At 34.5% G+C, this 19744-nt stretch overlaps 1 protein-coding gene and 1 non-coding gene across 5 annotated transcripts in view; both read right to left on the reverse strand.

The window, feature by feature from the left end:
• LRP1B (LDL receptor related protein 1B) overlaps positions 1-19744 on the reverse strand; it is a 1910230-nt gene that overhangs the window by 933874 nt on the left and 956612 nt on the right. The gene's annotated exons all lie outside the window — the stretch shown is intronic.
• On the reverse strand, positions 14953-15057 carry LOC123600209. The gene has a single exon (XR_006713571.1). It is a non-coding gene; the product is annotated as a U6 spliceosomal RNA (small nuclear RNA).

A 19744-nucleotide genomic window follows, 5' to 3' on the forward strand; every position in this document is an offset into this window, starting at 1 on the left:
TGTGTGTGTGTGTGTGTGTGTGTGTGTGTGTGTGTGAGAGAGAGAGAGAGAAAGAGAGAGAGAGAGAGAGAGAGAGAGAGAGAGGGAGAGAGAATAGGAGGGAGAGAGAGAATCCCAAGCAAGCTCTACTCCAGCAGCACAGAGCCTGATGCAGGGCTCAATCTCACAAACCATGAGATCATGATCTGAGCTGAAACCAAGAGTCAGACGCTTAACGGACTGAGCCACCAAGGCACCCCATAAATGACTTTCTTTAAATTCTGCTTAATTTCCTCTCCTGGGAGGATTAGACATCTGCTGAGTTTGAATTTTAAACTTTCAGATAATTTGGAGTAATACTCAATAGAGAGAGGGGAAAAAAAGTATTTTGGTGAGGTGATGTTGGTGTATGGGGAGGGGGAGTGTTGTCAGTGGTGGTATGTGGTCCCCTGAGAAAACAGCAGTTTTTTATTTTAACTGTAAAATGCTAAACTAACTTAGCTCAAATATTTTGAATATATTTTCAATTTACAGGGCCCATGACTGTCAAAGAAAAGTAAGCTGAAAAATATTGGAAAAATCACTCAATTGACTAGAATTCTGTTTTTTATTAAAATCTGAGATTCTGACCAATGAGGTATAGATTAGGGTTTTTTTTTGGGGGGGCGGTGGTTTTTCATAGCTCTGGTGAAGGCCACAATTAGAGTATTAAGTGGCATATCTTTATGATGTGTCCTGAGGAAACAGCATGACTGGTATACAGAGAAAAATTTCAAAAGAGGAACATTTCCTTCTATGCCATGGTCTAAGAAAGGAATTCCACATGCAGAAAGGCAAATATTAGAGTGACCAGGCTAGTTCATCTGTCATGCTTTCACAGCCAAGGTTAATTCTAATTATATGGCTGACTGCCAAATTTCTCCTTTTTTCCTAACACAAAGACAAAAAAAATCTGTCTGAATAAGAAAGACTACTCAGCAATTTATAATTCCATTTCATGTTTCCTTGCTATGTAAAAGTTTCACACCTAGAATCACACAAAGTACAACTAAATTCCTAATGCAGCATTTTCTATGTAAAAGAAAAAAAAATGAATCTTTACACCTCACAAATCCCTAGTGCTAGTCCTGTGATTGGCAAGAGCCTCAAGTTACTTCACTAATGGAGGTCCCAAGATTCTTCTTCCTGCTCCTTAGCTCAATTAGTGTTAACCTTTGCCTTCTACCAGTAAAATGCACTTACTTCTAGCCCATAAATTATGTAAATAATTTTTCCTTATTTCCAGATGGCTTTTATATGTTTTTTGTTTTTGCTAGGCTATCCTTAGCTTGCACACACAAAGAAGGCAACAAATATTTATATGTTATCATTAATTAAGTCGGTCACTAATTCCATAAATATTTATGCTGGATACTATTTTAGATAGTAGAGATACAGTAGTAAGGAAGGAATTCACAATATGTATATTAGACAGAACAGGCACAGTTATGCTGCAGTAACAAACAACTTCATATTATCAATGCCTTAAAACAAAAGTTTGTTTCTAGCTGAGGCTACATGAAGGCTCTTGAGGATCTATACATTGTAGTCATTTAGATTCTTAGAGAGATGGGTGTTCCATTTAAATTCATGCTTCCATAATTGCTAAGACAGAAAAAGGGAATGCGGTAAATCACACACTAGTTCTAAAAATTATAATTGATATAATTCTCACAATTCATTGGCCAGAACAAGTTATACGTGTATACATAACACTCTGAGGAGGCAGGACTTACTACTAAGCATATTTGTCAATGTTATTCTATTTTCACCACGTACATCACGCTATGAAATTGTCAGCTGGTCCTATATCTATAGTCAAGTATATTATTCTACCCAAATGTCTTATAACCTACCTAATGGGTATTCCTAGGAAACAATGGCTTCCTATTTTTCATTAACTTTTTTTTAGCACTGCATATCACCTAAATCACACCTCATTGCCTCATTTTTAGTCCTATGATTCAATCCCTCAAAAAACAATAAATTATACTGCTGCCATATATGCTGGGTCTTCACTAGTTAGTATCAGCTCAATGTCTTTTAATATCCCCTTTTTGGTTATACATCCATCCTTGCTTGACATCTAGACTCGGCACATCGTGTACAACTAGATTGTTTTCATTTCTAACTTCTGTCATCAGGACATAATCTAGTTAGTGCCCTTTCTCAAAACAAGCATTAAAGGAAACCAGATATGGAGAAAAAAATCTGTTTTTGACTGATTTTATTGAAGCTTAGACCTATGGCAAGATGTCATTTTAATGTTGGCACAAACATAGAAACAAAATTCTAATTTAATAGACTATGTTATTGTCAAGCTTTTTTTCAGTGTATAAATCTGTTTTGAAAGATTAGAATAAATTTGGTCTGTCCAAATGTGTGACACAGAAAGAAGAGATCTAATTGCTTCATGATATATGTTTTGCTAACTTCTTCAAATCATTTCTCATTATTTTATGAAACATTATAGAGGAGAAACATGAGTTACTTAATTAGATATATGCAGCACTTATAACCTGTGCAAACTCTTTGAGCTTTTGATTTTATAAAACAAATAATAAAAGCTCTCTCACAGAATTGTAAGAAGGATATCTATAGAAAATCTAGCACAATATTTAGCATTTAGTGGCTAGCTTTTCAAAGTTTTTCTTTTATATTCTCTACACTGAAGTAGCTGTGGAGTTTTGAGAATGGCTAACAATATTTTGGGGAAAAAATCACTTAGGAATAAATTATTCTAAATAAACCACTCCATTTCTCTTCCCCCAAAGGACACATGTTCTGAGTAAGGAATGTAAGCATCACCAGTAAATAGAAAATACAAACAGAGTAAAAGACAAATTGCCAGACTCACAATGAATGTCCATGCAAATATAATCACTGGCTGAGAGAGAGACAGAGACATGGAGAGAGAGTGCGCGTGTGGGCTAGAGAGGAATAGCAGGGAGTTTGCAAATAAGCCAGGCTCAGGTTTTGTCAGTTTCAACCCCAGAGCAATACTCTATGCCTCATTGTTCCAGTCAGATTTTGCCCTAAACTAAAACTACTCCAACAGTTTCATTCTCAAATCTCTTAACATATCATCTTTAATAAATAAACAGATGGAATTATGTGTTATGTATGGACAGAGCACATTTTTGTGTGCCTATTGTATTCTAGTACACACAAGCAGACACATATACACTGTTTCCAAAGGTTTCTTAATAATTTTAGTATTGTTCTTGTCATATTAGAATTTAATACTTTCTTTCTAGAATCTAAACCTCAGGAATCTAGGTAGAGTGTATCTACTTTCACATAAGACTTTTCTAGTTTTTACTCAAATATTTAAAGACTTTTAACCCAAAAAGAGATGATGATAAGATTGAATCCTAGACATTATTTAAGGATCAGCTTAAAGACTATTGTGAAATCAAGATTTAAGTAGTAGCAACAAAAATTCACCTATCTTTAAATATTTTCTCTTATATAACCAAACATTTCAGTTATTTCTTTGCATATTTTATGCTTGCTACAAGAATATAATTTGTTAGAAAGCAGATATGTAGTGTTTTTTTTTTTACATCTTTCTATTCCTCATATAGCTGAGTCACTCTAAATTTGTTAAATGATTAAAACTGGACATATTTTGGGCACATGGGAAAATCAGGAAAGAGCTGCAAAATCATATATGTATAGTCTTAGTCCTAGGATTTAAGATGAATTTGTGAATAAGGAAATGAGGATTTCTGGTAATATATATAGGAGAAGGGAGAATGACAAGCAAACAAAGAAGCAAAATGAATTGGAAACTTCTTCAAGTAGAAGAATAGAGTTAAGGAATGGAGATATCTGCCATACATTTTAATGGTTAAGTGCTGTTATTTGCTACCCGGTCTTTGTGAGGCAACACACACACACACACACACACACACACACACACAACAGAAAAGGTTGAAATAAATGCAGTTATGGTCCAGAAACAGGCTGAAATGGAAATGAGGAGACAGGTCCTCCATATTAGGCTGCATGGTATACCCAGGGAACACAAACTCTTGGTGTGTTGTTTTCTCTTTTGTTCACTTGTTCAGCTCAATTGGTATAAGCTAGTAGGACTGAAAAAAAAATACATTAAATACTACTACTACTACTACTACTACTACTACTACTACAACGGGGTATATCGTCTGCAACCCTGTTACCGACACACCACCGAATTTCTCATGCAACTCAACCAGAAACAAATATCCCACATCCTACCATTTGGAACCAGAAATCATCTCTTCGAATTGTTTAAATGCTTAACTATGACCAAATGCTGGAACATACTTTTAAATACTACTTTTCTTGGGATGCCTGGTTGGCTCAGTCAGTTAAGTGTCTGACTTGATTTTGCCTCGGGTCATGATTTGTGGTTTGTGAGTTTGAGCCCCACATGAGGCTCTGCACTGACAGTGCAGAACCTGCGTGGGAGTCTCTCTCTCTCTCTCTCTCTCTCTCTACCCCAATCATGTGCTCTCTTTCTCTCTCTCTCAAAATAAGTAAATAAACTTAAAAAAATTGCCATATGACTGATAAAACTGGAATGAGAAACAAAATGACCAACCTACATATTCTGACCAAAACTAAAACAAACCAGGAACCAGAGAGAAAATGGAAGCAGGTTTTGTGTCTCCTGACCTATTTGTCACCTCACTCAGAAACCCCAGGTCCATGTCAAAAGAAAACCCAGCAGGTGGCCCTTCTAGGGATGAGAGCTGGACTTTGAAGGACTCAGAGTGCTGGTCCTTCCCTCCTTCCCCTCCCAAATCAATTCACAAACCATACTTCTGAGTAGGAATTAGAACAAACACCAAAATACCACACTGCATGCTGAAATGAAGAGTTCTCACAGATAAATGTAAAAGCAAAAGTTAGTGTAGGAAACCCACTGGTAGATACGCAATTTAGGAATTTTGATAATTCTTTTTTTCTGTTTAAATGTCAAAGTCTGCAAACGAGGTAGTTGAAGTAAATGCAAATTTTAAAGCAGAGTCACAGTGAATAAATATCTGCTAGAAAAATCTCAACATCAGTTATCATTTTGGACTGGTAAAATGTACAGAATACTTGGCAATCCTGCCCAATAAAATCTTGTTCTCAGTCCCAACTTCATCTACCCTACACAAGTCTAACAAATAGGAAAATAATTATATTGTTGCATTTCACTGTATAGAGCATTATATTGTATAGTATTTAATAACAATGGTGCTTTTTGTCACCTATGATTTGCTTTTAAATTTATAAAATTATACGGATACATACAGTATACATAACATACCAGTTTTAATTTGCTTTGAAATTTATAAAACATGCATATAAAAGTTTATTCAATTATATATAAAAATTGTGATGGCAATACAGTATATTAGCAGTTTATTCTGGGACATAAATAATGTCTAATTATTAATTTTTATGTATATTTTTCTTTACATGTTTTCTATAAAATTTACAAATTATAGGAAAAAAAAATCTTTAAACTGAAAAGACATTTTGGAGAATGGTCTTGCCTCCTTTGGTGGAATGAGGAAAAAGGGATGTCAGAGAGAAGAATTAATGAACCAAGGTCACATGGATAGTTGCTACAGAATCAGAAATAGAAACTTAACATTTTTACCACCTACTGTTTATGTATAATATAAAAATTTTAATGACACATATAAGTGTGTAGACATAGATGTTTTTGACATTTTTATTCATTCAGACATATAACAAAAACCTATCATGAGCAAGATCTTTGTCAACAAAAAGCTAACAAATCTCACTTAGGCATATTCCTTTCATTAATTAAGCACAAAAATAGTGTGCTAGAAAAAAGTTTCCTCATCAATAACCTAGATATCATTTGTTTAATCTTACTGAGTGACCTCAGGCAAAAACTTATGTAAGAACTTATTCTATGAACATAGGAATCAGCTAACAAAAATCATTAAGTTATTTTGTCTTAAAACTCCCATTGATGTAACTCATGTTATTGTCATTGGTTAGGCAGGGGTAAACGACAGTTATTGAAGTCTGCACAGGAAACAAAAAACAAAAAAAACAAAAAAACAAAAAAACAAAAAAAACTATTGTTTTCATATTGTGCATGCATGTTGTTTACTTAGACTTGCAAATACACCAGCTCTCATAACTAGCCAATCACTTTGTCTAGCTATTAAACATGTTTTAATATATTCTATTAATGACTAGCTATGTTAACTGTGTGAAATAGAGGATAGGATATTCCTATTTTCTCACTGAATACAGAAGAACTGATGTTCGAATATAGTCATCAAGTGACTAAACTCACACGAATTATATCAATACATGTTTTTCTTTTTAACCTGTTAAATTAAACCTATATTTATCCCACATCTTTTTGCTTTCCTGCTTCTAATACACAATGATATTTTTCTCTGAAATAATTTTTATAATATCAGTGCAGTTTTGTGCAATATGATGGCAAGGGTCAGCTGAATTCGAATCACAACATAGAATGCAAAATACATAAATTATACTGCTTAGCAGGTATTCAACATAATTAAAATCATGTCATGTTGTCTTCTTTTTTAAGTACATAGAAAAGATAAATTCTGTTACTTTATAGACAAATTAGTGAAACACAGAGAAAGCTTGTGACCGAAATAATACTACTGACATCACCCAGGTCTTTCTTGAGTCTATGTTCACCTTTCTGCAAGATACTTGCCTTTTCAATTTTGTTCTTTCTGTGGTCCATCATGAGAGAGCAACCTATCACTTATTATGAGCTTCTTTTAAGTACGTACAAAGATAATCCAATGTCATGGCTTAACGCACATCTCTTTTCCCTTTCTTAGCTGTGGTGCTAAGCAGCCACAACATACATTCTTTTTATGCTTTTTTGCACAGTAGGGAATCCTAACTGTCAGCTATAAGAATCCTGACTATCAACTTTCTCTGACTTCCAGTTTCTGAATATTAGAAGTGAATATTGAAAATTTTGATTCCAGGTACTTCGTATACAGATTAAAAAAAAGTGGGGGGGGGGGGCGCCTGGGTGGCTTAGTGGGTTAAGCATCTGACTTGAGCTCAGATCATGATCTCACAGTTTGTGAGTTTGAGCCCCTCATCAGGCTCTGTGCTGACAGCTCACAGCCGGGAGCCTGCTTCGGATTCTGTGTCACCCTCTCTCTCTGCTCCTCCCCTGCTCATGTTCTGTCTCTCCTTCAAAAATAAATAAAACATTAAAAAAACACACAATAACGCCTAAATTGGTAAAGTATAAGGCAGTTAGTAACGTCAACCTGGAGTCTTTATCTATAGTCCAGAGTGTCTGGTGTTACTTTTTAATTACTTCTTATAACCAGTTTCACCCCAAAATCCTTGTAAATTCCTTGAAGGATATAAAGGTCCTACACACTGGTATTTTCCATAGCGTGTTGTGACAAAATCAGTGCTTAGTAAATATTTGCAGAATGATTGAATGAAGAAGGAAATGAATGCATAAAGTCAGCTCTTTTCTACAGAAAGTACTTACCTACTTGACCCCTGGCTAATCTCCTATTTCATTAAAACAGTATATTTTTCACATATTTTTATATAGTCTCACTTTAGTAAACTAATAATAGTCTTCTTCTTTCCACTTATTATAAACCTCTAATGTAACATTATAGTTTATTAGAACAGATAAGAAGAGGATTAGAAGGAAAATAATTTAAGCAGTACATGATCATAAATTGATGCTAACCCAATCTAAATCAGGGCAGTATTTAAAGGAACATATAAGAGACCGTAGAGTAACAAAAAAGTGAAAGTAATGAAATCAAAAGGCAACTGTGTGTTAGTCCAATGTTTTGGGGCAATTAAAATGCTTGAAAAGTATACACTTCCCAAATAAGAACAAAATTAAATACAGCCTCTTAAAGGATAAGAAATCAATCAATCAGTTGGGCAAAGGAAGTCCTATTGTTTAGAGTCACAATGTAGCTTTGGTTATAACAAAATAAATAGCATTACACTTAAAAATATAGGAATATCAGCAAGTAAAAGATGTTAAAATCGCTAGCCATTTGAGAAATGTAAATTAAGGCTATTATAAGATCTCACTCCATACCTACCAGAATTATTAAAATAAAATTTTAAAAAATATTGGTAATACCAAGTGCTGAAAAGGATGTTGAGCAACTGGATCTCATACAGTAGGAAAATTGTACAGACTCTGGAAAACAGTTTGGCAGGGTTTCCTGTTGTTGTTGTTTGTTTTTTGTTTTTAGATAAAATTAAACATGAATTTACCGTGCAATTTACTCAGCAGTCATACTCCTGGGTATCTATCCCAGAAAAATGAAAAGTTATGTTCATATGAAAACCTGTGCATGGATGTTCATGGTAGCTTTATTTGCAATAGCCTCAAACTGAAAGCCACCCAAAGGTTTATTTTACATGTGACTGGGTAAATAACATGTGTTATATATCTACAATGGAATACTACTCAGCAATAGAAAAGAATGTACCACCAATATGCACAACATGAATGGATCTTGAGAGACTCGTGTTGAATGAAAAAAAACAAAAAAAAAACAAAAAAAAAACAAAAAAAAATCTCAAAGTTTTTAGCTGAATAACCTCCCATTTAGTAATATTTGTTGAAGTCACAAAGTATAGTGATCAGAACAGATCAGTGGTTGCCAGAGGTTAGGGCCAGGGAAAGGTATGACTCTAAAGGGAAAAAAAGAAAAGGAGAGTTATAAAGTGGTGATGGATGTGTTCTGTATCCTGATTTTGGTGATGGTTGTATTATATCCCATATACATATACGGAATTTCAAAGAACTATACACTAAAAAAGTGTGCATATGAGATCTGAATAAGGTGCATAGTTGAGTTAATAATATCGTACCAAAATAAATTTCCTGGTTTTAATAATTTATTATGGTTATGTAAGATGTTATCATTAGCATAAGTAGGATGAATGGCTTATGGGAGCTTTCTACTAATCTTCCAATTTTTAGAGAGTCAAAGTATTTCAAAATAAAATTATTAAATACAATACAATAAAAGATACTTTTAAATTTAATTATTTGCCTAAAATAGAGGCAAATTAGTATACAGTTCAATGGTTTTCTCTATTACCTTTGATTTATTTTCCAATTTAGCTGTTACTATTTGTACATGTAGCTCATAAAAAATTATGAAATGGAAGTTCCACTTTTCTTCTTACTATAACACTGGGGATAAATAAGATAAAAATATAATGAACAGAAGTAAATTTGTCAAATAGCCATCTTTTATTTCTAATTCAATATTTAATTTGCAAGTTCTTCTCAGGCTGTATTATTTTGAAACATAGCTGACAGGACAGATAGTCATTTCAGTTGGAAGGACTAGCTTGCCACTACCAAAATCAACAACATATATGGATACAATTCTCTATTGGAACTCTCACCTTTTTTTTTTTTTTTTCTGAAATTTCTTCTCTTTGTTTTAAGCAAAGGCATTGACAACCTTTATTTTGTACTACCTTTCAAGGATGTTTGTAAAGCAAACAGCCTGAGAAGACAGAGATAAGTGTCTCCCTCTAGAGCAGGGGGCAGATTCACTGCTTGATCAGAATAATAAAGATAATCCCTCTCTCCAGGGTAAAAGTTGAGCCAGTGGCTACCTGTGGCCTTATAAAATTTGTGGTTTCCTAAACTCAGAGTTACTCAGCTATAATACAGACTTACTATGTGCATATCATCCACCTGGGGCCACCTTTACATTGCTTACTTGAAACTTAGGGGAGCCTATGCTGTGATGATAAATTTCTTTGTGACCTAGAATACTATACAACTAGAACAACTTAACTTGTTGGCTTGTGACTATGATACAGTCTTAGGGGAAAGGGTTTGAGGGTTATAGGGCATTATACATAGACTTTAGAAATTCCAGGATTTCTTCCTGACATTTTCTCAGCACAATGTGTCTTTCTTTACCCTATAATGGCAATCCCAGACCCATCTAAATGTCTATAGTCTCTGGATGGCAAGCTGTTCAGGATGAGAATTAGGACATTAAAACTTAGTTATAATTACAGTTTATAAATATACTTTGGCACCTCTTTCATTTGACTCTTCTAGATAAATCTCTGGGTGAAATAGGAGACCACCGGGAAGAAAAAAAGATGAAGTTATAGCAACTTCAGACTTTATGGAGCTGGACGGAGAGCAAAAATCCTGTACTTGGAGGAGATAACCTTAGACTATGGGAGGTATGAGGAAGGAAGGGACATTAATGATCTTTCAGAACTGCCCCTAGAGGATTTCTCCAGAATATAAACACCCTTGTGCTGCTCTTTATCTTTTCAATGATTTTTGAAAAAGAGAGGAACCAATTTGAGTGTGGAACTCATGCTGCCTGCGGTCCTGTGAGTAATAAAGTAGTTTATCTATGACCCAAAGTCTCATGTCTTCTCAAGATCTAGGAAGCTCTGCAGGCAAACTTGGCTTGCAAATAGAATAAAATCTCACATTATTTGCAGTTTTGACATAAACATAAATAAAGAGGATCCAGTTTATGTATATTCTGGTTTTCCAAATCTGAAAATATAAATTGGAAGTGTAGGTATAAAAATAATAATACTGCGTTCTGCATGATTTAAACAGTGTTTGTATAGGTGGTTTATCACTGAAGTTCACAAAACGCATTCATAATAATGTGTCTAATGTCCCACCATGCATCCTCTTGGCTTCTAATTCTTGTGGAATCTATGGTGGACAGTAAAAATTGAGCTTTGATTTTCAAAATATTGACAACATTTCACCTTGAGCAAAGTAAATCTTGTTCAGTAGGCACGCATAAGCCTAGGAACTTAACACACCAAGGGCGGTACTCAACCAATAGAGGAAAGGAGTTTGTCATGATCTACCTTCAGGTAGACAGTTCTGTCAAGCACTCCATACACTTCTCAGAAAGTTCTAAGGAGAATCAAGCCCCAGTTGGCCACAGTTGCCACAGTAACATGCTTCATATTTCCCTTATATCCTTTCTGTACTCGTCCTCACCCCACACTCTTGCTTCCTGGCATAACCATTTAATAGCCGAAGTAAACACAAAAACGTGGTCTGAAGCTCTTCTTTTGGGAATTACACACAATTTCACAATAGATATGTTTAGGCTGCATATTTACAAACTTTCCTTCTCTGTTTAAGCAAATTCACTTATTTCCATAAAATGAAATTAGAGGTTTATATTACAAGGTATAGTTTGAAATGAATTTTATAAAATGAATGAAAACTCTTCAACCTGGTAATAATAATGTTTTGCACTGCAAGATGATTCTACTGACTGATGACCATTTGGATATATGACAATTTCTGAATTTACATTGGGAGGCATTAGGAAGATGTCTGTACAAAATTAGGATTACAAACCCTGGTTTGGCACTAACTAAAAATCAATATGCTCTGCAGAAGATCATTACATCTTGGACTTGTATAATATTAAATATTTGGGGATACTCTAAAAAAAAACATTGAAACATTGATGCTACTTGATGTTTTTGTAGGAAATCAACATTAGACCTGATAAGAAACAATGACAAAGAAAAGCATTAATCTGCATTGTATACTTAGATATTGAATTCAGTTCCAATTGTATCATGAGTTGGATGGCATTTAGAGAACTCATAATGTGAGTGAGAGAATCAGTGATTACAAAGAAGCAGAAGGTGGAGATGGAAGTTGGAAGAGTGAACAGCATCTTACAGAGAAGTTAATGTTCCTATGATGATCTATTCCGAAGCTGGAGGAACTAGGAGTTTTGTGGAATTTTTTGCTTTTTTCTTAATTAGCATCGGGTTTGGGAACACAACTCAATTCCCCAAGTTTCCTCTATTTTCATCTATATCCATCAATGGTCATACTAGACTGGCTAAACTGATGAATAGTAAAAATTAGCTCACAAGCATATATCAGTCTCCAGATAACAAAGCACTTTAAGTTGTCATATTCAACACTTATTTTCCTACTAGGGATGAATGAAACAGACAAAATTGTTCACATTTTATAAATGCTGCTTTTGAATGTCAGATGATGATTTTTCACAGTTTCATAAAACAACTAGTAGGATACTAAACTGGAACTCTACCCTAGGTAGTCTAACCCAAATTGTGGGCTTTTTTCTCTTTGTAGTCCTTATGACAATGCTTGCTTTGGGACATATTTCTTTTTGTGATAGTAACAGACAGATTTTGCTGAAATCCAGATTTGGAGAAGCAGCTTTAAATCCCCCATAGCCTCATTAGAGAGAAAATAAGCTTTGGAATTTGGAGGATACAGAGTCACTCTAAGAAGGAATAATGCAATTGGAAATATAGTAGCAGCTGGTCCAGAATTCTTTTACTGATTACTTTTATAATGTTTTCCTACCCAACCACTAAAACTGGTTACTATTATTTCCTTCTATCTATTGGACCCACTATCTCAATGGCTCAGTGTTTTAATCATCTCATTCTTGCTATAAAACACCACCCTTCATCTGATGTTTCCATTTTTCCCAACAAGCCAGTGTCTCAACAAACTCAAGTAACAGTGACAGACAATGAAATATTTTCACTGATTGTAAGTTCTGATTTTTTAAACAAGTTGTGCTGAAAGAAGGCAAAATGAATAAAAACACTTAAATACAAGGAGCTGGAGAGCTCCAATCCCTGGTATATTTCAGAAAAAACCAAAGAATTTGGGAGTTGAAAGGAAACCTTACAAATCATCAGTTATGAATTAACCAAGGTTACCTGAATCCAGAACTGGAAGCCAAGTCTTTTGACTTAGGCCAGCACTCTTCCTAATATACTATGTATACCTTCTACACCACCAACTCTCGTTTTTCTTTCTTTTTCTTTTTGGTTGTCTTTTTTCTGTTAACTCTTCAAGGGTGAAATATTGATAGCATTGATTAAATGTTTGTATAATTATAACTATGACAAGTTCACTAATCCACATGGGATATTATGATTTCAAAAAATATCTGCTAAAAGTTTTTCATCATCTATTAGATACACATGTACCTCCTACAAACTCACAATATCCAGGATTAACAAATTCATTATTCACTTATTATTACTCTGTTCATTTGAGAAGTGCATCATCATCCTCTACCAATATAATACAAAATTGTGTCATTAATAATTTTAAGTATAATTGAACCGTTAAGAAAATAGGAACAATAGTACATTCTCAGTAAGTTATATCCATTTAAATATGAGTATATAAAAGAAAATAAAAAATTAAAAGTTTCATATAATTTGTGATTATATGAATAATCATGATTAAATTCTTATTTAAAAATAATCATTTTTAGTTAGAAGTCTTAGTTAACACAATGCTCACAAGCTTCTAATATTTTCTTAAGTGTTAAGCATACCATTATTATTAGCATGCTTTCACTTGAAGTCTTAAGCCATAGCTATTTGTAATAAATTAAATGTCTTCTACACATAACACATTCATAATACATACACATAATATATCACAAAATGATGTTTCCTCCTTTTATGCAGGTAATACCCTAGTCCAAGCAACCACTACCCATCTTAAGCTATTGAAATTGGCTCTTCACTAATCTTCCATTTCCACTTTGACCCTTATGAACAAACACACACAATATACACACTATATTTCACAGTAACAGAGTTGCATAGATTATAAATCTGGCCTAGTGACACTTTAAATTTTCCAACTTGGGGCCCCTGGGTGGCGCAGTCTGGGCTGATGGCTCAGAGCCTGGAGCCTGTTTCCGATTCTGTGTCTCCCTCTCTCTCTGCCCCTGCCCCGTTCATGCTCTGTCTCTCTCTGTCCCAAAAATAAATAAATGTTGAAAAAAAAATTTTAAATTTTCCAACTTGACTTTCAAGGTTCTGGATGATATACCCCCAGCCTCTCTGGATGATATACCCCCAGCCTCTCTCTTCACATTCAATTTGAGCCACTCTTCTCCTTGGTTATTGTACGCCAGCCATGCTATCTTTTTTCCACCTTCTCAAACATGCTCCACTCTCTTCTTTCTCAAGGCATTAGACTTGGTTTCTCTCTGAAAGACTCCTTGTGCTCCCTGTCAACATTCCCACTTTTCTTTCCATAATTTTCTTCTCTTATCCTTTAAGTAACATTTTAAATGTCATCTCCTCAGTGAGACTTTCACTGACCAAGTAATCTAATGTCTTCTCTGTCACTCTTGAAAATAACACAGTATATTCACATAGAACTTACCATAATTTGTATTTATGAATTTATGTATGAAAGCATTTATTTGTTGCACTGGAGTAAAAAAATAAATAATAGTCTTAAGGATTTTTTTTTAATGTTTATTTTTGACAGAGAGAGAGAGACAGAGCATGAGCAGGGGAGGGGCAGAGAGAGAGGGAGACACAGAATATGAAGCAGGCTTTAGGCTCTGAGCTTTCAGCACAGAGCCCGATGCTGGCTCAGACTTACAGACGGTGAGTTCATGACCTGAGCTAAAGTACGATGCTCAACCAAATGAGCCACCCAGGCGCCCCAAGAATTTGTTTTTATATGATGTATCAATTAAGCTCATATGGCTTTTTAACAACTTGATTAAAAAAGTACATTATTTTAGTGTAGAGTAGTACTAGCAAATCCAAAAATTAAAATGTAACACACATAATACATAAAACCTCTTATACTTCAAAAGCACCTATCCTGCATGGCTTCATCTAGATATAGTGGAAACATACTAATTTAAAAGACTGGTTGCTACTTTATTTTTACTTTTTTATTTCCCGAGATATTATTTGTTTTAATTTTTTAAATAATTTGAGACTTGTAGAAAAGTCATAAAAATGGTTCAAAGGACTCCAATAAACTTTTACCCAGAATCCCCATTTAGTATAATTTTACCATACTTGCTTTATCATTGAATATACAAACAACATATAAAATGTATTTTTTCTAAAATTATGTAATAAGAAATGCTTCGTAAATGTCATCCTTATGCAGTAGTCAGGGTAATCTCGGTATTGTTCCATATTTAGTATATGTGCAGCTAAAATGTACACTAAGCATTTTTAATTTTACCCAAATCTAGCTACCATTATATTTTCCAAATATCACATCTACATGAATTAACCAAAAGAGGCATTGTACATATGATAAATGTCAATATTTCTTTTTTTTTCCAGTAGCAGTATTAAAATACTTATCAAACAATACAAGATAGACATTAACTAAGTGGAACAGACACAGTTGATATATGACCAACATGGTCATGTAGGTGTTCATTCAGCTCCTTCACTTTTTCTAAAATCTGTTTTTGTTGGGGGCTTTCATTGTTTATTTGATGCCTCATATTAGTGAACTACAGTTAATGATATATATGGTAAATAACTACCACTGTAGAAACATTAACTTATTTGATTCATATAATAATCTTTGATAGAAAAATCATAAATTTTTTTAAAAATGGAGGTTTTCAGGGACTAAAACGTATTTTCCATTCAGTTAATAAGGAGCAACGCTGGGATTAAAATCTAGGTCTGTTGGATTCCAGAGCACATTTTTCTAACTATGATGTAACTACTGAAAACTACCAGGTTTTAGATGATTCTTATTTTAGAAATAAAAGCTAAAATATAACTATCTAAAATAATGTATAATGGTTTTAGGACAACAAGCTGTTTAAAGATAAGTGATGGAAATCGTGGTGTATAGTAGGAAGTCTAAAGCAGAAACCTAAAATGAAACATGACAAAGAATATTATAACATAGTTTATCTATAGAGCCAAGTAATATGGCATACTTTCATTTGGGTGGGCTAGTCTATGTGTCAACAATTGCCACTAAAAATAAATGTCTGATTCAGCATCCTATTTTACCAGAAGTTATCTGACAGTTTGTATCTATTATAAATGATGTGCATTAAAACAAGATTGCTCTCCATCTGCTAGAAAGTGAGGCAGTGCTTTCTATTATAACTGTGTTTAGAAAGAAAATGAGTCAGTTACCTAGAGTAGTGAAGTGCACTGTGTAAGACAGTGAACTATTAAACAATCATATTCAATCACTATTGAAATTTAAAATCCTGAACTACCAAATTATAGACAGATTTTTGCAGTTCAGTTTGTCAAAACAGAAAAGGACATGAGAGAAAATAATTACAATAAATAACCGTAATAATAACAATGATCGTGTTTGTTAGCAACTTTTATCCATATAGTCTTCATTTAGTAGAGTTGTTTCTGCTTAAATGTATTACTAATCAGGAACACTACAGCAAGATTTTCTGGGTTCAAAACCTGACTTCATTAATTAGTAACTATGTGACATGTAGCAAGTGCTTTTCTATTGCTGCTTCAGTCTCCTGATCTGTATAATGGGTATAATAAATAATGCAGATCTCACAGGCTCTTGTGAAGACCAAATAAATGATACAATAGCTTATAGAATAGTATGATATAGTAAGTGCATGATAGAGTAAATTAATAATCATAATAGACATAGTGCTCACTGGCATTTTGATATAAATACCCTTAGTAGTGCAAAGTTGGTTGGAAAAGATGGGGCATATATAGGTAAATAATAGGAAAAAAAAAACTTCTGATTAGTAATTTATCTTGACATTTCTGTGTTTCCCCACTCATTTAAAATCAATGGACTTTTTCCAAAACTACACCAAGGGCTTCTATTGCACAGTTTTCCAGGATAGCCACGAATAATCGAAGTAAGTGTTTTAGCACAATCGCACTATCATTAATCCTGCATTACAAGGTATAGTAGCCTCCAGGAACAGACCTTATAAGAACAATAGCAATAGAATTATAGTTGTTATGTATTAAAGAAGAAATTGTCCTAAGGACAAAAGTTTGAGATGTCATCACTTGATGTATCAAAATTGATAACAGGAAGCAACAAGTTCAACATCAACCATGTTCAAATGTGGACGTGAAGACAGGATTTGCACACAGACTGGCACTGAGAAAGATACCACTCCTTCTCACTCCCCTCACCCCAGTATAATCAAAATCTAAACAGACAAAAACTGTTGTTTACCTAAGTTATTAACATTATATCCATGTTGGAATTTTGTTCCCCATTATACAAACTCTTAATTATAGAGTACCTATATATTTTTTGGGATTATGTTTACATACTCCTATTCCTATCAAATGGTATATAGCAAAACGTATTCCGTGGTATGGATTTCAATCTTTTCTTCTAAAATTGTGCTATCTTTTAAAAAGTCCCATTTTTTTATGAAGAGATATGAGGACCAAATAAACCCCACCATCCTGACATGGTAGATATGATAATAAGGCATAAGTCATTTCTGAATTAAAAAAAGCTGCCTTTGGGGGGGGGGCAATTAAGCCACCATCCCTAGAAAATGACACCCGACGAAGGATTTCTCATGCATGGGTGAGTCAGCTAGTCCCTAGTTATAACCAAAATGTGACTCTCCTTACTCTTTCTCTAATAACCCCTCCTCGTGTGACTTCTTCCTTATTGTTTATTTGCCAGCCAGTGTCACACTGAGCTTTAACTGTGTGGAGAAAGCACAGTTAACGGGTCCATTGGCCCTCTCAATTTCTAAAGCTATTTCCTTCTCAAACTGTGACTTGAATGGTGAGGAAAGTGCAGGGGAACTGCTTTCCACTCCACAAGAAATGTTAGTATTTACCTACTTCCTCTTTCTCTGCTCATACAAGCTCTTTTATGTTTAAAATCAAGAGTAAATACTCCTTTCAAATGCCAGCATGTTAACAATGGCTGACTATACATGGGGAAATGGAGCCCATCATTATAATCAGGGTAAAAGATGCAGGGGAAAATCTGTCCTTCTAAGTTATACATTTAGGAAAACCATTGAACCACTCTTTAATTGTGGCCCTGTGGCTTTACAAGATGAATGCTTTCTAAAGGTTCTTCTTTCCTATTTAGGGAGTAATCCTGGCAAGTAGACTTGGGTTCATCCAGAATTCATAGCCTAGTGGTATACAGAGAGCACAGAAAACTTTTTTTGGAATCTGACTGAATCTAAGTGAAAATGTGGAAGTCCTAGAATTCAACACTATTGAAGAAAAGATACAATTATTCTCAAATGAGTCACCTATTTCCTGATTGATTCACAATTATAGTCCTATAATCACTCAGTTTCTTTTTTCTTCCATTTCCAAAAAGTAAATAGGTTATATTTTTAGAGCAGTAGGTTTATAGAAAATTGAGCAGCTATAGAGTTTCCATACATCCCTTTCTTCCTAACCGCATGGTTTCTCCTATTATTAATATCTTGCATTACTGTGTTATCCTTGTTACAATTAATGAAACAATATTACTGCGTTGCTATTAACTAAAGTCCATAGTTTACATTACGGTTCACTCTTTGTGTTGTACAGTTAATTATTTGGGTTTGGCCAATACATAATGACATGTATTCACATTGCAGTATCATATGGAAGAGTTTCACTGCCCTAAAAATTATATTTTTTCCATCTGTTCATCCCCCTTCCACCCAATCCCCTCCCCCAAACTCTGGCAACTGCTGATCTTTCTGCTTTCTCTGTATTTTGTTTTCTTTTTCAGAATGCCATATAGTTACTTCCTTTAAAATTTTAGAACAAATTCTGTGTGTCATTTCTACTCATCTTCATGGAACTAACAGATATACAAACTTATAGGTGCCCATGTTAAGGTATAAAATTACCACCCTCCATATTCCCAAGTGTCATTTTCCTCAGGGCTGAGTACCTAGTCTTGTGCATGAATGGTAGTATACCACAAACCCCCACATACCTCATCTTAACCCCCATTCTCCCAGCTTAAAGCTGACTCATGGGTGTAGTGTAGTGGATTAAGAGTGCACGTTGCTTCAGTTTGAACCCTGATTGCAACACTTACTGGCTTTTTGACTATGGGCAAGTAATTTACCTTCCCAAAGCTTCATATGTAAAAGAATATAGAGGTATCAAGTACCTCACAAGGTAACTCTGTAGATTAAATTGAAAAGTGTAGAGGGAGTGCTGAGGACAACGACTGGCCACAGAAAACAGTCAGTAACGCTGTTGATATTAATCTCTTTCTTTCTCTGTCTCTCAAAAAAATGGGCCCTATCAGAACTGCAACTTCACATTCTGATGTAGCACAAAGCACAAAGAAAATAAGATAAATAATGCAAAACTAGTTAATTGATTTTACTTCTCCTTATGTAAAAGAGTTTAGTCTCTAGGTAAATGATGATAGAGTGACTTGAAGTTCTGGGGTCCTTGAGACCATCTATGAGAACATGCTCACTTCTGATGGAGGTAAAATCACCTCCATTTTTGCACAGATGGCCTCACTATATGAATTCTATGTGATGTAGTCACCATCTATCCAAGCAAGACAAAGGAGCAGAACAGGACACTCTATAAAGTGTTGCATAATCATTTGTCTCAGGTAGTTTATATATGGCTCTACATTATGAACATTAAGAATATTATTATGAAAAATATATAATGTAAAGATCTTTCCAATGAACATCTTTAATTAAGCTACCTCCCAGAAAAATGTTATAGCTCTGATATAAGTTTTGAAAAATACTATTGGGGCGCCTGGGTGGCGTAGTCGGTTAAGTGTCCGACTTCAGCCAGGTCACGATCTCGCGGTCCGTGAGTTCGAGCCCCGCGTCGGGCTCTGGGCTGATGGCTTGGAGCCTGGAGCCTGTTTCCGATTCTGTGTCTCCCTCTCTCTCTGCCCTTCCCCCGTTCATGC

The sequence above is a fragment of the Leopardus geoffroyi genome, chromosome C1, assembly GCF_018350155.1.
Source record: "Leopardus geoffroyi isolate Oge1 chromosome C1, O.geoffroyi_Oge1_pat1.0, whole genome shotgun sequence".
Classification (NCBI taxonomy): domain Eukaryota; kingdom Metazoa; phylum Chordata; class Mammalia; order Carnivora; family Felidae; genus Leopardus; species Leopardus geoffroyi.